Below are 24,531 nucleotides of genomic sequence, written 5' to 3'. Positions count from 1 at the left end.
GGCTTGGTAAAATGAGTAGGAGACCAGAAAAAGGGATAATTATTTATAAATGACATTTCCCATTTCTGTGGTTTTTCTTGAACAGGACAGATACTCTAATGTTCAGTTCTAATGACAGGAAAAGATTTATAGTCTCTCTGTCTTATCTCCTGGGAGTGTAAATGCTTTACTTTCAACTCTTCAAGATGTTTTGATTTTATTTATTTAGTTAGTTTTTTAAAATCCCAATGCATCCTACTTTATTTTGGCATTTAACTCCAGTCAGTATCCAGAATCCTGACTATGTAAAGACAAAATGTCAGATAACTGGACAGCTGCTTCGCTGTCTACCGTATGCCTTTCATAACAACCTCCAGGAGCACATCATTTTAATGATATCATTTCTTAAGGTTAATTTGTACTGGGTGTGAAGCATGAGGTCATGCTGTATGTTTGTTGTCAAGCCCAGGAGGTGTGTGACAGGAAGTGTTCCCTTCTGGGGCTGTGTGAAACAGATACATGGTCATGGAAAGACAGACAGATGAGTCACAGGTGGGAAACCATCGTGATACTGAAGAATTTGACTGTAGCCACTTTCAGCTTTACCTCAGTTTGAGGAGACTTCCTCTACCCACACTGTACTGTTCACTTCTGACTCACCCTCACTCAGACAGATAAACCGATGAGTTGCCATACGGAGCCTGTTGAGCTAGAGAAAAGAATACTTCGCATTTCTAGGTACATGCATTTCAAAGGACCTAACACAGCTGTTTTCTCCTTCAAGACATGTGGATTTATCAGCCAAATTAGACTAGAGGGAACTGGATGGCTTAAGGTTTAAATTTTTGTGCCTTGATTGTGGAGCACACTGACTAGAGGCATCTTGCACTTTGGGAAGGCTGGAAGGCCCTTGCAGGCTGCACCTCTTCTCTGTAGGCTGTCTGTCAGATCTCATCTTTTGCTCCAATGAAAAACATTGTTTTCTTCTTATGGCATATTATTCACTAATGGGTTGAGAGTGATCTAGACCTCAATGATGATGAATAAGGGATAGGAACTAGGGAGCTGTATAAACTTGTTTTTGAAAGGTGAATTTAATAGAATAGGAATCTCCCCTTCTCTCTTTCCTTTAAAGGAAATTGTGTATCCAGTGTTAAATGGCCCTATGACAGCTACACAGAGGGGACTTTCCTTACTTTCCTGTGCACAAGCAACTCAGAGATATTGTGTGAAAATATGGTCTTACCTAGCAGACCCAGCAGAATCTTCAGAATTTCCAGTAACTACTTTAAAGTTATAGACAGCATTGGTAAAGTCCACTGATGAACTGTGGGAAAATGGATGAAGTCCTGTGTCTCTTAAAACCCTTTCAAAGAAAACCACAGGTGATTATCACTGCTGATTTTGAAGGGGAACTCAGGCAGAACAAGAGAAATACCCACTTCTCCATTCCAAGACCATGACTCATTTAACTTTCCTTTTTGTCACCTCTTTATATAATCTTTTATTTATTTTTTCTTTTTCTTTTTTTTTTTTTTTTTTTTAATTTAAGGTGATTTTTTCTTCCTCAAAGACAGCTTCACTCCACAGTTTTCCATGTCCACTACCATGTGATTTTATTTTGAACTAATTGCTGAAAACATAAGGGGCACAGAATGTTCTGTTCTCCTCATTTTAAATCCCTTTTCTTACATAAAGTACCTGCAGGGTTGAACTTCTGTAATATAATCCTTCTATGGGGTGAAAAAGTACCTACATGGTGCTCTGTCAAATATGCCATCTTATATTTGGCAACAACATCTTCTTAGAACTATTTTCAAGGAAAAAGACATGGCTGAAAAATTAAAAGAGCCAGAGATTCATGAACTACATTATCTCTGTGAGAAAGGGGATTTTCATCACTCTTTCAAAGCCAGCTTCCTACAGCATGTGTGATCAGCACCTGCCAAGCACATGGAGAATGTATGGAGAGCTTTTTCAGTGTTTAGCAAACTAGTTGCTCATGAAAGGAGGCTCAACAACATTGTACTTGCTCATGAAATAGGTGTAGTAGAGGGAACCACAACACATATGTCCCTACTGCTCTGGTGCACTTAACCTGCGATATATGCTCTTCACTGCTAAGGCAGACAGATGAGCTCTGTCTCAGTGTTCACTTCAGCTCTGGCCCCTCAGCTGCCCTTGCCAACCAGCTAACAAATTCCCTGGTTTCATGGAAATGCATCTGTGAGAGTCTGGGTTGTGCTCATAACCGCATTTCACATAAATCACCATCTTACCAACAAATACCATTCACTGTTGACATGAGACAAAATATGTATCAGTAATCTAGGGCTGGCTATCATTCTGCAGTGTTTCCTGACCAGTTCCTTTGAAACACCAACAGACATGTTATGGTATTGCAGAAATTGACTATTTTTACACTGCTCCTGAAATAAAATTCTTTTAAATGAAGACATTAAAAAAGGCTTTTAAGATATATCGGTAAAGTACAATGACTGCCTCTTTGCTGGATTATCAGAGCAGGCTCTAATATACAGGTTTGCACTAACATGATTTATTTTAAATATCTTTTTTTTTGTTGTTGTAGGAATATTCACTCTGATTCTTCCTAAAATGTTGTCTCTGCCCTAAGTGACAGTATGCTTGCAGTAATGTAGATATAGGTAACTATACATTAAACTCATTAACATGGATGCAGTAGACAACAAATCTAGACTCCAGGTTTGCTGCCGACAGACCCTGAGTCAGCTCCTACCTCCAGCAGCCTTCTTAGGGCATTCCATAACTTGTCCAGCTAACATCCCAGTTTTGCACAGTGTAATGCTGTGTAAATATGAGTAAGTGGTGTAGCCAGCAGAGGGCAATGAATGTCAGTTTTTGAAGAGATTACATAAAACAATCTCAAAGTGGTCCAAAATGTAGAGCAAAAAGTTCAGACAAAAGCATGTAGTGAACTGCTGCTATACATCCACTTCTATTCATTACTATGAGACCTAAATGAACCCCTGTGATCAAGTGATCTATAAACCTCCTTTTTAATGGCCATATTAAACAATGTAGTTCCTTATTTATGACAATGTAATTAATAGTCTTTTCAACAGGGGGAAAAACCTAATAAAAATAATACTCTTCTAAAATAGGACAAACAGCTTAAACCAATAGCCAATAAAGCCGTAGCTCCTCATATAAATCCTGTTTTATTGGTCTGTTCTGGAGAGCAGTTGTTTTGTTTAACTTGATAAACAAGTCATTTTTCCCAAGACAATTAGGTGCTTGGATGAAAAAGACAGGGCCAGAAAAATCAGCTGTTACTCAGTTCAGAGAAAAAAAGCTGTTTCTTTCAGTCAGATGCAAAGCTCTTTATCACAGGTAGTAATCCAACATGCTGGAAATAATGTTACTTTATGGTAAAGAACAACCTTTTTAAAATCGGGTGAAATCTGCTAAGGACATAACTTATATCCAGGTACTTGGGCAAGCAGTTGATGCCAAGAGAGGGCAAGCTGCAAGTGTTATTTGCCTCTGACAATCTGGACAACATCTTTTTGAGCCTAACTGTGGCTCTAGGTGCCAAATGTTTTAAAACTGATCTCTTGACATTGCTGTGTTAACCAATGAACAGCTTAATAGCAGGAAATCCCTGGAGTGTTAGTGGGAAATTGTATTTATTTATTCTGTGAAAGATCCTAAAGGAGCCCTTCAGGACTGGGACCCTGTTGCAGCTCTGCTTTGCTGTGCAGGAAGGTTCCTGTGTGCAGCAGACCTGGGTTTCACCACTGTGTGTGTCGTGGCTGCTCAGCTATCTGGGGTATGTCACTTGGCTTTTCTCTACTTAGCTTCCCATCTCAAAACAGTATTAGTAATTCCTCCTATTTAAAGTGCTATGACTAAAATGACTATATAAAAGCTAGGTTGTATTTTGATATGGGATAGGAGAGAGAAAGTAATACCTGTTTTATGAATGTGGTAAGTCCAAGAGAAAGGTCCTGGGCTATTTGACTGAAATGAATAGACCTTTGCCTCCCAAAATTTCAGCAGAAAGCTGGGAGCTTTAACTGTCCTGGTGAAAATCCTGTCTGACCATTCAGAGTAACAGAGCCTGCCAAGGATGTCACAAGACCTCATGCAAGAACGCAAATACTCCTTTTAAAAAGGAAAAAAAATGGGAAGTAAAACCTTGTAATGATGATGTGGACTACAAATACTCAGGAAGGAAGAGCAAAGTCCCAGAGGAAGAGGAGGGGTGAGTCACCCGCCTTGTGCTCCCAGCAGAGATTCCCAGGAGGGGACCAATCAGCTGGTGTTAAGTGACGTAAAGTTCCTGGCTGTCAGCAGTAATGATAATTATAGCTAAAGCTCTCAGTGCCTGTGTGTACTTATTTCAGAAAGAATATAGGACGTGTTAGGCTGTGTCAGACCCAGTAAAGAGATGTTAATAGGTAGCTGTTTGCATATGAGGTAACTGTTGCTTCCGAGTTTTTATGATGTCTCGTCAGCTAACAGCCAGGAGTCCGGCTGGCGCCAGCTCGGACGTCAAGTGTGATCTACCTGGAGAGATGGCAAATATTTGACTTGGTGCTGATGAGCTATATTTCAATCATGGCTCTCTGCTCCCCATCAAGTGCATCATGCCAAGGGTAGTGAATGTGTTTGAACCCTGACAATTCCTCTCTTAATGGCTGCTGATTTTTGCCTCTTCACTGGTCTGACCATTATAATGCAACCAAGGAGTCATGTCCATATGAGCACAACTGAAGTGCAATTACAGAGTCGCTCTGCTCAGGGCTCTGCAGCTGCTCCCTGAAGAACAAAGAGATGATGTTCCCAGGGGGACAACGTCCCCGTGAATGTAAGAGTAGGTCCCCTGACGGGGGGGCTCGCTGGGGCTTCTTTTTGACAAATGCAGGTTTCCAGATGTACAGTGGAGGGCAGCCTGCCTACACTTCCCCTCTTCTAGTGCTAACTTCTCTCCTGAGTCATCAGGGCCAGCTGAGGATTTGATAAATGTAGGGTTGCCCCAGTTTAGTTGTTGTGCAGTGTTTTAATGGAGTCAGTGCACTGTAACATAGCAGCACTTCTGCCAGGCTGAAATACTCCGCCAACGTGGATTAAGTGAAATCAGTGAGCACAATAGTTGTAGGCAAGTCACAAATAAATTATATTCATAGGCTTTAAATATTTTATTGTTTTTTTTTTTTTTTTTTTCTGAGGCTAAGAGGGGTGATAACTCAGTCTCCTATGTCTCTCCCACAACATAGACTCACTGCGCTACTCCTACCCCTTTGAGGGCAGATTTTAGACCTTAAAGAAAAATGTCAACATTCATTGTTATCTACTTAGGTGTGTAAAATAAAAATCCCTACCTCCTCATGCATTAAATTAATCTTTAGGGGATTTTCTTTCATGTTCCTGTCTTGAACTTGAACTGTAGGAGGAAGAGGGAAATGTTGAATTTTTTTTTCTTTTATTGTTTTTTTCATTTTTATTGAAGTGCTCACACATTAGAACAAAATGAAAGAACTAATCAAGGTATATCCAACCTTTCTTACCGTTCCTCCCCTCACTCCCATTTCTTCTGCAGCCAGACCAGTATCAGCTGTTTGGAGAGTGGAGGTGACAGGCAGCTTCCAAGAAAGGTGGTTCATGGCCAGGGGAGTGCGGCAGTGGCCTGCTGGGGCTCCTCCAGCAGGATATGAATGAGGTGGAGGAGACTTGAGCCCTGCGTGGACTCATTGTGTGGGCATTTAAGCATGGCAGCACCCCAGCAGGGCTTTGTGGCTGGTTGTCTGTCATCCCTTTTGAGTTGCATACAGATCAGCTGTCACGGCTGGGCAGTCCCTGTGCCAAACATGCCATAAGAGAGCCTGTTATAGGTAAATTAATGAAGAAAAATTTTTAATTCCTATGAGTTTATGATAAGAGTGCAAGTTTTGAAAGCATTGGGAAGCATACTTGAAAGAAAGTGAATGATTGACACTTCCAAAAAAAGAAAGATTTAAAGTTTTAAAACTTGTGACAGAATCACAAATTCTTGAGGTTTACTACTTTCTCTACCTTTCTTTCTCTGACCTTGGTGAATCACGGTCCATCCTTTTTTTAGATGTGGAGAGTAATTTCTAGAGTCCTTTTATATCTAATCAAAAAGTCTTATGCTTAGTACTTGCTTTCCCTCTGAAATATCTAATGTTAGGGTTCTTGGCTCATAAGGTCAGTGTTATGCATTTCAAAGGCAGGAACAGAAAAATAACAGAATAAATAATAGAATATTGCAGATGAAATTAATTGTTGATTCTTTTTATATTCAAAGACCTGAGAGTGAAAGATTAATTTATTTTGTAAGACATTTTCTGCCACCACAGTCACAGCAAATAACATCTAATTGAATAAGGTAGAATAATGAAAAAGAAACCAGAAGAACAGTTGATCAGGGAGGCAAATGAAGTTTTTCTGTTTTCCACATTAAGGAAACATGAAGTTGACAGTGATGAAGAAAAATATTTTAAGGGAACAGATTTGTTAACATTAAAAGTTTAACTTCTAGAATGTTCTTCATCTTTAAAGAGCAAATGCTTGCCGTCATACAAGAATCAGCCACAACATTTTTACAGTTTTCAAGAAGGAAGTTATATGGTTTATGAGTGGAGAAAGCAAGACGTAGAGGGGTAAAAATATTTTGTAACCACACCACAGTAGGGAGCTAAGAAGTGAATTAATTCTTTAAACCTGGAAATATTAATAATCAAATATAACATGTTTATTTGCAGGTAATTGGTATTTGTGTAAAAAATTCCCCATAATCTGGTAGAGAAACTAGCAATGCATGCATTCTTTAAAATGAAACTGCATGCTCTTGGTTTAGTCTTATGTTTTATGATATACCTTTACATTAAGGATGTTTTGTGTTTTTTAATGGTGAATTATAATGTCTCCTTAGCCGAGAGAGATTGCCCACTCTCTGCTCAGAAGGTCAGAAATAAACTGGAAATTTCCATGTTGATAAGAAAGCCTTAAACCAAAAAGTGGCATAGGTGTGGTAATGCAAAATGTATGCTGTTGCCACGGGCTCTTAGCCAGATCTGTTCTGGGCTGATCCTACTTTTTTTTTTTTTTCTTTTCCCTGCTCTCTTCTTTCCCATCTTTTTCTTCTTTCCCATTCTTCATAGCTCCAAACCTAAAGATGGCCAGATATGAAATGTTGCCAGTCAGAATTGCCAAGCTTCAAAGGAATGTCTCAACAGCAGAGACAGAGGCTCTTTTGTGTAGCTGTTGGAAAGTTACTCTGGCTGCTTCCATGCAGGCCGGGAGCTTCGGCGCTTCTCTTCGCTCCAATCTCTCAGTGCACCATCTGGATGTCACAGGAATTGTTTTGTATGTTTTCCCCAAGGCTGCAGATGAAGCAAGACTGTAGTCAGTGCGATGGTCTGCAGGGAGACATCATTCTACATGAATAAATGCAAAGAAACGGGTCTCTGCATTTTGGTGCATTGAATGAGGAAGACTCTCCCCAAAAGGTGCTCTTGGCCTTTAGTTTTGCCAGCTCATAGTAGCCTTAAAACTACAGGGAAAAAAATGCTAAAATTGTGCTGGGAATTAATCACCGAATGGGGTCCATGGGTACAGTAATAGAAAAACTGTGAAAAAGAAATTAAATAGAATCACGGAATGGCTAGGGCTGGAAGGGACCTTAAAGATATCTAGTTCCAATCCCCCAAAATATGAAGCGCTTCATGAATGTACATGCCCTCCTTGCTCAGGGACCATGCTAATCTTCTATTGCTTCAATTTTAATATACGTAGTGCTGAAGCAAGTACATAGAAGTCATACTAGTATCATTAGTTTAATGCCATTGTCATGAGGTTCTGAGGGTCAGAAAACACCGCTGTGCTTTCTGAGAGGTGTCTGTGATTTTACAGGACTTGTTAGAATGATTTAGCTCTAATTTTCTTTGTCCTGTTCTCTGAAAATGTGAGTGCAAAGTTCTGCTATACTGACAGGTCAGGTTAATACCCACTTACCAAGATGCAAAAAATGTGCTAAGTGCAAGACCCAAGAAGAGGTGACCCTTCTCTTTTGAGCAAGTGATATGAGGTGGGTGAGAAGGCAACATAAGAAGTCACAATGAGTCAAACCTCTGATACATTTAACTAAGTATTTTATCAGCTAAGCTGGCTAGCAGGGAATACTCAGCAAGAATACGAAAAATAGTGTAAATACAGAAAATGTCTTTCTGTAATGCAGTCTGCAAGCTGGGAGAGAGGGAAGACCGTCACTGAATGTGGCTGTGGAAGTCCTCTTGCATCCCTTGCAGTGCAGAATTTTAAATTGCCTGTGATTTACTCTCATGCAGAAAGATAGTGTTTGTCAATGGCTTTGCAAAAGGCAAGACTTGCATTTACTTTCTCTTCACTTTCTGGCAGCTGAAGTTTAGCATCACTGCTCTCTGGGGCCAGAGGCTCCTCGAGGCAGGTGCAGCATCTTTCCGTGTGTCAGCAGCAGAGTGCCAGTTCTCTCCGGGGCTTTCACACACTCACAATCACCGCTGTTCCTTCCAGTTCACAGATCTAGATCTTACCTCTGGTGCGTGGTTCATGGTATCCATGCCTCTCTAGATTATGTGGCTGGGGTTTTTGGTTTTGCTGTGACCCTATGAGACCGGGGCTGTAGGAGTGAAGTTGATGGGTGAGACAGAAACAGCTTTCTGTGCTGACTTAGAAGATTTCTGATCACTAATACAGTTGGGCATTAATTTCTGAGAAAGAAGCAACAATCTGGAAAAAGAAAACCCTCCTGGGGATCTCTTGTCCCCTTCCTTGTGGATCCGAGGGACCTGTGAAACTGTAAACCTGGTGACCACTTCACCTCCCCTGGTCAATGAGAAGATATGCAGGCCTGTAAAGTTTCTTACAAGTTTCTTGAGCTATTATTACATTTTTTTCATGTGTGTTTCTTGAGAAGGTGCAATGTGGAATGCACTTTCTTGGATTCTAACTAAAGGGGAACCAAAAAAGACATGCTCTGAGTCACCGTTTACAAATACTTCTAGATGCTTTAAGAAAACACTCTTGAAACATTTGACCATTGAAAAGGTATTATATTGAGCCTAAATCAGCACAGCCTTTTTACATTTTGTGGCTAAAAGGTTTTAAGAGCACACAAAGGCACAACGAAAGGCAGAACTGGGCAGTACAGCAAGGAGAGAGTTTTGCTGACAGTGCATTGCACAGTGGGTACAAGTTGGTGCAGTTCCTTGACCTTCGCTCTAACATATTAACATCTTTTATTCAGCATTTAACAAGATCTTCACTGTGTCATGGCTGCATTTCTGGGTGATGCCACTCTGACACTACCTCAGGGTAGAAATGTGCTAAGTATAACACAAATGTACCTTACAATAATGGAAAATCCTTTTGCAAGCTGGAGAGCGATGCGTTCCAAAGAGAAGAGCTTCTCTGGTGGCCCCAAGGTGATATCTCCCAGAGCAGCCAGAAAAGAGAATGCACAACCGTGGCAGTATTTTACAAAAATTTACATGAAAAGAAACAGAATGACAGAACTGGAGGCTACAGTGAAAATAGATGAGGCTTTTTTTTTTTCTGAGCGCTAGTTATAGTGAAACATTCTGGAAGAATTTTATTGGAACTACATGTTTTTGGGGAAAAAAATGTTTTTATCCTTTCTTTTTCCTTTTTCCTCCATTTTCATTTGGAGGAATCTCATCTTCTTTAAGAGGTTTTACACAAATGGTAAAATTTATTCATAAATAGAGGATACAGAAGGCATATTATTTTTCCTTATAATATATATCACTGTCCAAAGTAACAGAGAACTTTTCCCCATTGCTTTCACTGTGACAGATTTGTAGTTGAATGGATGACAAAACCAGTTGAAGTGTGTTACCTTTACAGTGTAAAAGGGCTGAGGACCATTTTGAAAGGTGGCTAAGGTCTCAAAATTTAATGTGTTGTTCAGCAGTGCCTTGGAGCCAAGGAGTCTCTCACTCTGTGACTCAGCTCCTCCCAGGTACGTGCCTAGGCTGTCTCCCAGCTCTGCAGCAAGACCTGGGCAGGCACCAGCCCCAGCAGGCTGTGCCCGGTTCTCCATGGGGTGCAACCATGGGGGCAGAGGCTGCGAGGGTGCCAAGGCATGTCACATGCTATCTGGACAACCGGGGAGCCTGTTGGAGGGTGGAGATATCCAGAAGAGAGGTACTGCAGAATGCAAGTTAGATACAGCCTCACACTGTCTACAGCCTAAGCATTACTGTATAACAAAGGCTGAGATGTGTCATACAGGTGGCTCCAAGCAACTGGTATCAGAGACTCCTAAAGGTACTCCTCCCCCCACCTTCTTTTCTCTCAAAAAATATGAAAGGATTATTAACTAACAGTGGACATTGTCAGGCAAGGGAATTTAAAATACTGACAAGATCTCTACTAACCAGACCAGGAGCACACCTCCATATGTGCCATTGCAAGAAGATGTGGAAGATCTGTTGGGCACCAAAAGTCAGTACCTTCCTCTGCATTTGCAAATAGCCTGGGACAAAGCAACCAAAAATATTTGCTGCTTTTGCCTCCACATTAAGAGAATGGAGTGGGAGGTTGGAGGAGCGTAATATCTGAGGCATGTAGTGCTCGCCACAGAGGATCCAAGTTATTACTGTCCCAGTGGCCTAGGGCAGCAGAGGGATATTCTAGGAACCAGCTGCAATGGCTACTGCGGTTGAGCTATTTGGAATTTAGAGTAGTGAGGGTTCGTTGATGCCCAGAGTTTTAATCCAGTTTTGCAGGTCTTTCCGACATTGACCTACAGATCACTATCAAAACTAAAGCAGTCCCTTCTGCTTTCAGTGCAAAGGAGTAGTTTGATAACCTCCTACTGCAATTTTGCTCTTTATTACAGGAGTAATTGCCCTGACCTTGCAATTCTGATGCCTTCTGTATTTACCCAGGTTTTGCACATTTGAATGGTAACTCAAACTCAGGCAAAGAGATATAAACCGCTGAGCCCCTAATATTTTTTCCAAACATCACATGTCATCTTGCTGCCTGCTTTTGCTTTAATTTGTGGGATTCCTTGTGCTGTGAACATGGCCTTGGAGGTTTTTGTCTCACATCTCTTGTGGTACTTTTGATTCCTCATTGTGTTCACAGTGATAGAGCCCCTTTCAGGATTCATTCTGAAATAGTGACTTTTTTTTTTGCTTCTAATATTCCAGTTGCTTTCTAAAGAGTGACTTCAGGGTCTTGCCATAGTCTTGTTAGGCGAGTGCTTGTCCTCAGTTTCTAGGTATGCTTAACAGGGTCCACTCACGTCTCAGCCATAAAACTGAATGATCAGATCCAAGTCTGACAGAAATACTTTGCTAGATTATGTGATGAGATGCTGATCTCCACAGACACGAAGGAGCTCAGTGGCATGCTGGCGGGTGGGAGATTCCCATAACCCAGTAAGGGAAAGGGACATGGTCCCTCCCAGGGCTGTCCCAGCGGTGCCATCAGCCCTGTGCTGATGGTGTCAGGGATGGCACCCAGCGCCAATAATGGCTGGGGCTGACTGAGAGGTGTGTGTTGGTGCACACAAGTGTGCTCGGCACTGAAGCTGTGGCCTTGGGGGCTTGTATGCCCTTGTGCCAGCAAGTGGGGAGACTGGGGCCCACGGACAGCTACTGGGCAGACCGAGTGTGTGGGCTGGAGAGGTGCTGCAGGGATCCATCTTGTACATATGCACACAGATATATTCCTATTAACAGACCTTCATCCTGGTTGTCCAGAGAGGCGAACAGGATGGGGCTGCCGTTTACACTCACGTGTGTGGAGTGTGTGCCAGTCGGTGTTGATCTCTGCGGCTGTCTGTGCGTGTATGTGTAGATGTGTTGTTTGTCTGTGTGCGTACTGGCCTCACTGGACCTGGGGACGTGCCAGGGGCAGCCTTGCCTTTCTTTGGCTGCCAGATTCAGCAGCTCCATAACAGCCTCTTTCTTTTCCAGCTTCTTTTAAAAGTGGTTCTCACTTGGAGTACATTACTCAACTTGCTGCAATATAATTTCATAACTAACCTTCTCTTGTTAATCAAAATCTGTCAAAACCTTGGTTTGCCAGACAGAGCTGTAATCGAAAAGCTGCTTTCTGAGTCTTTCTGACTCTTTCCTGTTTTACACGCACCTGCTGTTAGCAGATAAAACATGGAGCCTTCCTTTGAGATGTATTCCCATGTCCACACCATTTCAGTGTTTCAGCTGGCTTCCCAGCTTTTTCATAGCCTGTTTGGTGCTAGCAAGAGATGCTGATCAGCCGTCAGTAGGACCATAAGTGAAAGGGAGACCTGATGCACATACAGCTGCAAGCATTGCTTAAATTCTACATGAGACAGAAAGCATTTTCTAACTGGCTTACGCTAAAGCTTCTTAAGAATGTAGCTCCTCAAAAACTGCCCTTTTTTCCTACTATTTTTTCTTGGTGGAGCAGGTCCAGGATAAAACACGTAATTAAAACTTGTCATGCATCAATCACTTCAGGGCAAACAATCCAGATAAGTATTTTGGTTTTACTAGCTGGTAAGTGGGTAACTTTGGTATTTCCTGTGCCATAATTCAAATTTATGGCAGTAGACTAATTTATATGCCATATCCTGTAAAGGGAGCAGTCAATTTGGTGCCACAGCATTACTTGAAGATGATTCATATCAGACTTACAAACATAACACATTATCAGATGGTGTCTAATACCTATTCTTGGAAAAGAACAAGAGTGATGAGATAAGTAATATAACAAAACATCACTGATTTCAGGAAATTATCTCTTTTTCACAGGAAACCAAAAATTAAGTCTAAAGACTGGGTTTATTTAGGCCTATACATGTATTTTTCCCAAAGATCTCTCAGGAAATTATTCTTATACTGTTTCACATTTAATGTGATTTTTTAAAACAATATCCTGTGGTATTGACCTGTCATACCTGAATGGAAAAACTAAAAAGACTTAACTGCAGAAATCTTTTATCTAAGAAAGGTACATGGTAGGTGGATACCATAAAACCAGTCAGGTGCAGTGTGGGAGTTAAAATACAGCCAGACCTGAAAACTGAGCTGTAGCATTGTTGAGTTAAAAACAAAACCAAACATAACCTTGATTCAACAGAATTGACTCATCTTGAGGCAGACATGGGTTATGCAAACAATCCCGGCCAACATAAATTTCTGAAGCTGAACAGATTCTATCCAACTCGTAATAAGGGAACATTGGAAAGGGGAAGTTCTGCTTGTGGATCTGCCTTTGTCACTCTACGCTGTGCAAACTTTTAATGGAACACCAAATTATTTATTATGTGATGGGATTTCTATCTTATTGTTCAGAAAGTGGTTCCATAGGAAGGGGGCAAATTCAGATTAAGGTTACCTGTAATCCTGCTGTATTTCCAAGTGCTTGATTTTGCTGTATTTATCTTTAGTTGTGATTGTTCCCATGTGAAAGTGCCAGGGAGCACTGGGTTTCATCAAGTATCCTTTCTCAGGCTGTTTCCAAGACAACTCCAAATGCATCCAAATTGACTTTTATTATTCAATATACATCTGTGTCCAACTCAGCTGTAATATCAAAAGTATAAGACTAATGAATCAATTCTTATAAATGAGAGAAAACTATTATCAAGGTTGATGTGTTAAGAATCTATTGTATGAATTATTTGTTAGATGTTCACCACAGAAATGAACCCTTTCCACAGAAAGAAGAGCCAAAAGTGGTAAAAAACTTTGTAGTGTTCACTCGCTGATTCATTTTTACAGAAAGGGTGGGAGCTCACAGAATATTACACTGTTTATGGTATTCCTTCTGACCTTCTGCAAATTGGAACCTGTCTTGTTAGAATGACATTTTTATTATTTGCTGTTAGACTATCCCCAGCCAAATCTTCATTTTTTTCTCTGCAACCGTGAGCCACGCAACTATAGTGGCAATCAAAGCAGAAATTCAAATCACTCTCCAGAATTTCTATGCTAACTTGTTACTCGCAGAATATATAGTACAAAATTAATCCCACCCTTGGAAATTGTCACCTTTCTTCAGATATTTTAAAAACATAATTGAATCTTCTATTTAGAAAGTGAATGTCATCCATGGACAAGCAAGACAAACTCCAGTGCAGGATACTAACTCAGTGTCTAGTCCTCCTTCAGTGCTCTTATAAAGTATGCTGGTTTGTGTTTAAAGGGATAAATTAGAATTTTGTCTGAATAAAGGCTTCATCTGTGTAAAGACTTCAGTTGAGGACCTTACTCCTACAATTAGAAGCATCTGTTCCGATGTAAAGCTAACATGATTATTGAAGCAACCTTTGATGACCAAAATTCTCAAGCCCAAAATAAAATTAGTCTTAAACAAATTCGGTTTGCTGCCCAGGGTATAGCTGAGCAATTGGATTTCAAATGATTGGTCTAAACCTTTATTCAGCTTGAAAAATTGGGGGGATTTAAAGGCTAAGAGCTTTAAACTAAAACATTATAAATTTACACTATTGATCACTGCAGATGAATTGGGTAGTTACAAAAGATTTTTGCTATCTGATGTTTTGCTAAATATTATCTTCTGAAGCTCACAGATATGGGTGTTTCAATATAGCTTATTACTGTAAAAATTAGGGACCGTTATTTTCAGAATGAGTAGGAATAATCAGGTTAGTCTGTTCAGTACTTCCCCTTGAAAAATATGCACTGTATTTCTGTAACAAAATAATTTTCAGAATATGTTTTTAAACAGTTCTGTAACATTACTGTAACACTGCAATATTTGAGAGAAAGAAACAAAATATTTTACTATTAAGATTTTTTATTGTGGTGGTGTTAGAAATTCTTCATTAGATTGCTCCTTACTACATCAGCTCTGGGGTCATCTAGTAAGCAAGGAAGGAAAACAGTCCAAAATATGTAAAGGGACAAGTGTATTAAGAACAGACACCTTCCCAAGGATCACAAAGATACAAGTGTTGGTTTGTATCACTCTGGTGAGATCTAAGATTTCCCGCCTTACTTCTCTCTCACCCTGAGGAGTGGATTCTTCATGGTGATCCCAGAGTGAAGCATTTCACTGCCAGTAGTTACTATGGAAGGATGAAGAAACTGGGTATACAGTTGTTGTGAGATATGCCATTAAAGTTGTGCAGTGTATGATAAAGTGTATTGACAATGAGATATTGGGTGAAACAGAAACCAGTCTGTACCATGAGAGATGTCTGTGGTTCATGTGATGAAAATAATTTTCACTTTTGTAAAAAAAATTAGAACTAATGCCAGTGAAGATAGGGCAATAATTTAGGATTGTGGCTTGAGAGTACTTAGCACAGTGATTTCAAATGTGTGTACAGAGTCAGTGATTCTTGTGGATGGACTCATGCTGAAGCTATTTTCATCTCCCTAAAATCCTTCTGTAGTCAGTGCTGAGAGAAGTGTCTCCAGATACTTGTCAGAAGATCTCAAGGGGCTTTCTCCCTGGGTTATGCTTGAAATTTATGATTTGGGATTTGTTTTTTTTTAAACATACAGTTCCTGAGTGATGTTCAGTTTCTTATCTCTGAAATTGTGTCTCATTAAGTAACCAGTCAGGGTACACATGATGCCCACTATCTTGTGTTTTATGTGTTTGCACTATTTAAATATTTGTTCCCTCAGTCTCTGCCCTGAAGATATTTCCCACCAAAATCAGGACTGTCTCACTTAAACTGGGATGGGCAGTGACCCTATGTTAATGACCATGTAAAATTTGATTAATTTCTTATTATACAGTGTGCCAGATTAGATGAGTAAATGTATTATCCCCATAATTCTGTGAATTGTTTTAATAATAAAGAATAATATTGTTGGTAAAACTGTGAGAAAAGATCTGAGAAATAGAATTGTTTCTGTATAATTCAGTGTACATTACCAGTCCCAGCCAAGAGAGGATGTAAATCTGTTGCATACCCACTGCACAGCCCTGACAGTTATTCTTGAAGAAGTCCAGTTCCATTTCATGTTGAATATATATATATATATACATACCCACACAGACACACACACATGCATATATAGTCCATCCTGAATCCATACACTAGTTGCAGTGAGTCTCTGGGTTCATTTCTAGTGTTTCCACACTTGGCTGTGGGTGGGCAGATGTCTGAGCTGATGGGCTTAGCTGGAACCAGTGCTAGTCGCTGCTGGTTTTCCGCTATGGCTGGAGCCTAACTATATGAGTACTCTTCCTCTATTGCACTATAGTCCCAAGTCGTGGCTTATGCTGCGCTGTGGGACCAGACCTAGGGTGCTCACATGCTCCAGGTCTCAGCAAGAGGTGTTCACCAGCATGGTGCTTTTCGGACTGCAGTGGGTGGACTTGCTGGGTGGGCCTCTCTGCTGCCTGCACTTAGGAGGAAGCTCAGCCTCTGCATTGCACGGGAGTTTGTGGGCACAGGGGTGGGAGCAGGAGCTGTCGGAGTGTGGGTCAGGAGATTAACGGTCTGAATGTTCCAGAGGTCAGGGCTCAGCCTGACTAGCCCAGGCACAAGTCTGTCTTAACTGGTAAACAGAGTTACCTCCACTGTCACATTTACTTATACTTGGGCAAATTCTGCCAGGCATTCTAAACCAGCATTTTATACTTGCCTCTGGGATGATGTGGAAAGCTTCCAGCTCCCATTAAACTCATGCTTTGCGTAGGTAGGGGTAAACCTTTAGTGCACTATTTACTTCCTCAGGCTCAGGGCAACAGGGAATAAATTTATTCTGGTCTGCAAAAGTATGGTGGTTTCTTATGCTGTGTCTAGGGTTTGGGACCTGGGCATGCTCCACACCTTCAGGTGCGGGTGAGTGCACCAGTGTTCCTGCTCTGCACCTTGGTTTCCTTGAGGAAGGAATGCAGATGCAGTGGCCAGACCCAGGCATCACACCTGAGGCAGTGTGGATCAAGATTGCAAAGGACATGATGGCTCATGCCTGTCCTACAGTCCTAGGGACCATCTGGCAGAATACAACTGGCTGGCACACTCACTGTACTTTCCAGCCCTGCCTTTGTCCCTGCCTGTGGCCAACACACTGTTCCCAAGTCCTGGAGCTACAGATAAGTTCACTGTTTAACCTCCTTTTATGAAGCTTTTTGCAACAGATATTGGAAATCATATATACATTTCACATCTGGTATCTCCAGTGATTCCCCCAATGATCACTGACTTGGAGGAACAAGCCCAAGTTTGTAGAATTTGTGTAGCTGTGTTCTGATGTACCTTAGCATAAATTTATATTTTCTCATCAGTGGACGTGTTTGGACATGGAAGTATTAAATCTGTGAGAAGAAAACTTCGAGAATGCTGTTTGTGTCTTTTGCATTAATCATCATTACCACCCACATCATTAAAAATATTCTAGAAAACTCTGTGTTAGATAACACTATGTGGTTAAGACATAAATTCCGTAGCTTTTGAGTAAAAATAAAGAACAATGTATGTACAGAAGTATTGTGCTGCTAGTCATGATTTAATAATCTATCTTATCACTATTAAATTTTAGTGAGACATTGAACAAAACAAGATATTTTTTCTTTAACTGCAATCTCTTGTTATTCTGGAAAGTAATTTAGCATAGGAGAACTTCATAATATTAAGTGCTAAGAGAGTCGTTCCCACATTAAAGAGAAATGCCATGTACTGAGTTTCTATTTCCTCAGCTCACTAGCAATGTGTCTCAGTAACAATGGTGCTCCCTGCTTCCTCAGTTTACTCTTTATTCTACACTAGAGTACAAAATGGAAACCTAGCCAAAACTGATAGTAGTGTTTGACTAGAAAGACTTTAACACCCAGGGGTTGCAGCTTCTAGGCCTTTTCCTCTCTTATGAGAGACAGACCGGTTTGTGTGTTGCAGATATATACTATTATCTTTCATGTCTATGGATGACATCAAGATAATATTTTTGAGTTATGTGAGACATATGGAACCTAATTCTCAACTTGAAATCTTTTTCAGAGATGACGCTAGGGGATTTTTTTTTTTTTTATGATTTTTGTAATAGTTCCTCCTTTCTCCCGACATAGTACCCTGTTTTTCTGCTTGTCCAGCTGATCTAAATGATGATCTGTCTTATAGATTTCTGTTGAAGTTGCTATTAAAACAGAAGGTGTTCTTCCTTAGGCTTTATTTTATAGTTTTCTACTAGTGTCTTTTAATTTTTGACCCATTAAAATTTCCTGGAGTACGCTGCTTCCTGCAAGTAGATACGCTATCTAGTCCAACCACACAGTGCTTTCATAAGAAATGTTATAAAGCTGTTTATGCAACATCATTGCATATTATCATTCAGTTATCTTGTCTTTTGATGTGCATAATAAGTTAGAAGATGCTGAGTAAATAATTTCAGCTCTTTGAAGTGCTCAACTTATTTCCATTCTGCAGCTGGAAATCACCAGAGCATAACAAACAAGCTCTTCAATTCTAGTGTAGCACTACTTAAAATATAAATTTGTGTGAGCAAGAACTGAGTTATCCTGTGTGTTCTCGGTGCAGTTGAGGACATAGGGCTCTCTCTGAGTGATGTGCTGGTTAGATACACTGTGTGATGTGCAGAGTACACCCACCCCCACACTCCCAGCCCCCATTCCTTTATTATTTAGAATAATGGCATCTGCAGCAAAGAAAGCAAAATCCAGCAGCACATTTCTAAGATAAGTAAAAGCCTTTAGCTCCATAATAGCAACATTATTAATCCCGGAAGTATGTTTTACATATATTTTCTAGTTGTAAGTTGTAATAGGTGAATTTTCCTTGCATTTACAGTGCTATAAGGCCATTGGTTTTGAGGTCTCTGCATGCTTGTTATGGCTTAACAAATTACCTGGAAGTAACCATATGACAGTAACCTGATCTCCCTTTGTTGTCTGTGCAAGGATTTTCATTGCCTTTAGTGGGAGCTGGATCATACTCTTAATGCCACAGTCATTTGCCCTGAGAGGCTCACTGAAGAACTTTTCAATTACCTTTCTGGAAGCTTTCAAATTGTTGAGGCTAAGAGTTTGCCAGATGTTTGAAGCAGAACAAAATTCCTGGCACCATAGACCTAGTACCATCATTAGTCACTGCTGCTGCAAAAAAAAAGAGACCAGGAACACAGTGCCAAATCCTGGTTTGGCTCCATCAGATATTTATGTAAGGGGTGTGCATAGTGCCTTATCAAAACACAGGACTCACCTTTCCTTTAACATATAGACATATAATGCTTCAAGCACGAATTAAAAAAATAACAGCAGGAGTCCTCTTAAGTGCCAAATGATGTGGTTTTTTGTTGTTTTTTTTGTTTTTTTTTTTTTTTTTTTCCCTTTCTATAGAAATTCTGAATTACCTTACAGGCTGTTGTTATTGTATGGTGAACAGGTCTGCTCAGTCCACAAAAGTACTTCTGCATCTAGGATGTCTCCTTTGTGATAACTGCCACGATATTACAGTTAGCTTCTGCAACAGCAGGAAATGATATTCAGATTTTGCCTTTCTGCTTAGCCCACATAGATATTTAGCCAGAGATAATAAGAAAATACTTTGCAATTATTGTAGCTGAGAGTCTATTATCCCTCCAAATCCGCAGTCTGTACAGAAGGGAAAACTGAAAGTACAAATTCAGTCATTTAGGGTATATGTTTCTCTGGCACACTCATAATCTGACCAAAGCCATTATTTGGAAGTCAGTTGCACTCAATCATTTTGCCTGTTAATGAGGAGTTACTGAATCCTCCAAGCATTAATCCCATTTAGGAAAACACAAAGGCAATCTGTACCTTGTATCAAGCAATTATGATTGCATTCGGCTTGAGGAATTCAGTTATTTGTTGGAGGTTGTTTTTCCCACAACAGACCCTCTAAATAGAATTACCATGCCTTTCAAATGTTAATTTGTTAAGAAAAATATAATGGCTAATAAAGACAATTAGGTTTGTATTGTAAATACTGGACTGCAGGACTAAAGCTGCTATGGATTGTGAAGATAGTGTGGCATGATTCTGTGGAACTTCTAAGGATGGAAACTATCTTCCTGATGGAATAAATAACATCAGTCACAAACCTATATTTCATGCAAGGTAAATGTAACACAAGGCCAAAGACAGTGAGGGCCGATCAGAATATTTTTTCATAAAAATAGGGGTTAGACAAGGAATACTGATGATCTGAGATTGCAAATGAAAAAAGCATCAGTAACGCAGTACTTCTGGTAAAAAGCATAAGTAATTCAGAGATAAGAGCACCATATATATAAAAGACTGGATCTTGTAACTCTTCACATTATGCTGTTTGTGCCTTGGCAAGAACACTTTATTCATTAATGGCTCCCAGACTTCATTAAATAGGTAGACAACTTAGATGTAGCCCAGAGAAGAGCAGTACACGTAAGTTTAGAAAACATTAAATTTGAGGAATAGTCTAGAAAAGAGAAGACTAAGATGCAGTGGTGGATAGCATAAGACATAGTATTTGATATATAAGAGGGGCTGTGAGAAAGATCAGTTATTCTATTCCACTATGACATAACAAGAAAAAAAAAATAAATTTTTAGTTAAAAAGATACTTGTTATAGATTTTTTTGGTTTAATTCCTTATTATAAAAGTAGTGAAGAGTGAAACAAGTAGCCAAAGAATATTGGGAAACCTCCTTTTCTGGGTGTTTTTATAAACTTGATGAAGATATATTTGTAAGGATGACCTTGGCATTTTTTTCTTGTCTATGTCCAGAAAGAAATTATGTCGTCACTTGAAGGATATTCTAGGTCTGTTTTCAGATAGCTTGGGCAAATTTATCTTAAATTATTTTTTCTCATCTCTGATTGCTACAAGAAAATCTTGGGATGAATTTTAATTCTTTTAATGAAGCGATCCCTTGTAATTACTCTCTCTGCAGCAAACAATTTATTCCCCAAGGCAAATGCTCATAAAAACCTGAACAAAACTGAGAAAGCCTTTAAACCATTTATGAACAAATTCAGCTATGTGTCTCGTTATAATTTTAGTAACTTAGTGTCTCAGGTGGTATGGAAAACCACAAGTGATTTTTTTTTTCCATCAGCACCTGGATATATATTTATAACACATGAAAATGTCAGGGCAATTACTTATTCTTCAGTCACTAGCTAAATTATTGCAATGCCTTTTGCACAGGGCTGTCCATACAGGTCATTCAGAAACTTTAGCTGGTGGAGCACACTCTTCTGTGTTTGGTCACAAATATCAGATAACGTTCTCTATCCTTCGTCCGCTTTCTCCCCTGACCCTTCTGTTATTATTTACCATGCAATCTGCTATGTTGGTTTACTCTGTTAAGTAGACATGTTTAGGTCTTCAACTAGTTCAAACATTTTGTTTTTCCATGCACTTCTGATGCAACTGTGATGATGAAATTTTCAGCCATTAGATTAAGCAGCCAGAGCTGACAGAAGCTATGCTTATTTTCACCAAAAAGGTTTTAAAAAAAAAGAAAATACACAGGTTTAGGTCTGAGTTCAGGGATGTCAAAGTATGCTTTGGGAGGGAAAAGCTGACAGATTTTCTTCCTTCTTTTTTTTTTTTTAAAAAAAAAAAAGAAAGAAGTGACTGTAGATTTTGATTTATTCCCTTTTAATATTTTTCATTCAGAAGACAAACATGGTTTATATAATTGTGGGGTAGAGGTAAAATGTGATACAGTGTTTATAAATCATGGAGTCCTTGATGTCTGCAAGTTTACACTCATATTAATAACTTGTCTAGTCACAGCTATGTTGCTGTAGAGGCTGTTTACTTGTCCTCAGATTTTGCAAAACTGGACAGAAGATTTCCAGTGCTCAGTGCTTCCGTTTCATCCAGAAATACTGTGAGAAAATATCTCTGCTCTTTCAACACTTCCTCTTTCAATTTCACTTGGAACTGAGGAGTACAGGGAAGTGAGCAAATGAAAAGTTAACAAGAGAAGGTCTCTGTTACAGCTGGAGTGAGCAGGAGGGAAGGATAGGCACTTCAGAGGAAAATAGTGCAGCCTATGGTAAAGACCAGATTGGTGCAAGGTGTCTCGGTCTCTCCTGTGGCTGTAGAGGAACACTGGTTACATGCCCGTCCTTCAGAAAGACAAGGCAAGTTAAGGTAAACCCCATTCCTTCTGGTCATCCTTACTGCCTGCAGCACCTTTAAGGGAGGCCCTTTCAGGTTGCAGAGATCAGGAAAGATTTGTTAAAGACTGTAAAAACCTGGAGACTGCCCTGTAATCTCAGGTACCTTCACTGTTGGTTTGTTTTAGCAGAAGAAACACCAGGCTTACTAGACTCTTGAAGCAAAAACCAAAAGCATATGTTGTGAAAATTCATGCCATTGTGAAAATTCAAGCCAAATGTGAAAGGTGATCTACAAATTAACCAGATCTAAATCACCCCTCCTTTTTTTTTTTTTTTTTTTTGTCCCCACAGAGATCTCATACTTTTGAGGCTCTTTAGCCTTTTCCAAAGTGAGATTTATATCTAGACAAAGCAGAAATACTGCCAATGTAACACATACTTATTTCAAACATGGATGACAAAAGATCAGCTCTCCCCAGGTTGTGTCAGACTTCAAACTGTTCTTCCTGAGCATGAGCACAGGAAAAGATGAACAGTGCTATGTATATGTCATGACATCACTTTAATGACATTCAAATTGAGAAAAACAATTGTTGAATGCAGGTGTCCTTGTCCTTAGTTGGAAGCTGAGCAGAGGGTGCTGCGATGTGCCTCAGGTGTGAGTTCCTGCTTACAAAGTGAGCTCTGACTCCTCAGTCAAGCTGGTTATTTCCAGCTGCTGCTCCATGTAGCTCACATGCACAACACTCACTCCCTTTTTTTTTTTTTTTTTTTTTTTTGATTTGCTGATCTCACAGATATAGTGTCTGCTTACACAACCCACTCTGATTTCCAAGGACATGACCAAGGTCCTCTTTCTCCATCCTCCATCTTGTGGATGGATACAATCTCTAAGTGTTACTGACACTCCATCCCGTTGTTGGGGTTTACAATGATAATCCCAGCAGTGGAGAAGAAGTAGACCTTTCCTAGGGTAGTTTATGTCACCTTAGCTGGGCTTACCTGTAAGGTTTCATGCTCTCTCTGTGGGAAGAACACCCAAGCTTAATGAATGTAAGTCCGGCATGAGGAAGGAAATTATTGGTGTCTTTCTACTTTTCTAAGAGCAGGGCTGATCCCACAAGTATTACTGAGGTTTAATACGGGTAGAAGATTTCAGTCTGTAAAGCTGAAATTAACTGCAGCAAACCATCTACCAATAATAACTTTTAATCTTCTTCCCCGTCTATATTCTAAGGCAGAACCCTGTGTTGCCTGTGTCCAGGTTTTACTCGTTAAATAATGTGTAAGCGGTGTTGCTGTGCCTTGTTCACTTTCATAAAATATTTTGATTATAGATTATATACAAATGTTGTGGAATGGGGATATGAAATGCATGCATGTAAGTCTGCATATTTATAAGGGTGCTTTTACAGATATAAGCTCATTTGCTATCCCTGGAACAGTATATTTCTCAGTTCCTAACTCTATTGTCTAAGGCAAATAGAATTAGCTTTGTAACAGTATAGTACATTATCTATTAACATAATACATAGTCTGGAAGGAGATCTAACAGCCTCTCATCCCACCAGGGCCAATGCATTTAGCAACCTGACTTGTATTCAGCCATAAATTTTGACAGTATTGGCAAAAAATATCCAACTTTGGAAGTAGGCATTTGGCTCAGGATGATGCTATGCCTCTGTTACTATTCACTGAACATTGAGATCTACAGGTAGGTACTAGGCACTGTTAGCTGGGTTCTAATCAGCTAAAATGTAATTGAAAAAGTACTGCCTTCAGCAGACAAATTGAGGTAGAAATTTCTCCGACGGTGTTCAAGATCACAGAATCGTGGAATGGTTTGGGTTGGAAGGGACATTAAAGGTCACCTAGCTCCAACCCCCTGCCATGGGCAGGGACACCTTACATTAGATCATGTTGCTCAAAGCCCCATCCAACCTGGCCTTGAACCCTTCTAGGGAGAGGGCAGCCACAACTTTTTTTGACGACTTGTTCCAGTGCCTCACCATCCTTAACAGTAAAGAATTTCTTCCTTATATCTAAACTAACTCTACCCTCTTTCAGTTTAAAACCATTACCCATCATCCTGTTACTACACTCCCTGATAAAGAGTCTGTCCCCATCTCTCCTGTAGCCCCCTTTAAGCACTGGAAGGCTGCTATAAGGTCTCCCTGGAGCCTTTTCTTCTCCAGGCTGAACAATGACAACTCTCAGCCTGTCCTCATAATGGAGGTGCTGCAGCCCCCTGATCATCCTCGTGGCCCCCTCTGGACCTGCTTGAGCAGATTCGTGTATTTCTTATGTTGGGGGCCCCATAGCTGGACACAGTACTCCAGGTGGAGAGTGGAGTAGAGGTGGAGAATCCCCTCCCTCAACCTGCTGGCCACACTTCTCTTGATGCAACCCAGGATACAGTTGGCTTTCTGGGCTGGGAGTGCACATTTCTGGCTCCTAGTTTTCCAT

At 40.1% G+C, this 24,531-nt stretch overlaps 1 non-coding gene across 1 annotated transcript; it reads right to left on the bottom strand.

The window, feature by feature from the left end:
• Positions 1-7,691: 7,691 nt before the first annotated feature.
• LOC116961279 lies at positions 7,692-7,794 on the bottom strand. Its single transcript, XR_004406927.2, has one exon. It is a non-coding gene; the product is annotated as a U6 spliceosomal RNA (small nuclear RNA).
• Between the last annotated feature and the right edge of the window lie 16,737 nt (positions 7,795-24,531).

Source organism: Tyto alba, unplaced genomic scaffold (genome assembly GCF_018691265.1).
Source record: "Tyto alba isolate M040663 unplaced genomic scaffold, T.alba_DEE_v4.0 Super-Scaffold_38, whole genome shotgun sequence".
In the NCBI taxonomy this organism is placed as follows: Eukaryota; Metazoa; Chordata; class Aves; order Strigiformes; family Tytonidae; genus Tyto; species Tyto alba.
The sequence above is the reverse complement of the archived record's forward strand: the minus strand, read 5'-3'. Positions and strand labels throughout refer to the sequence as shown.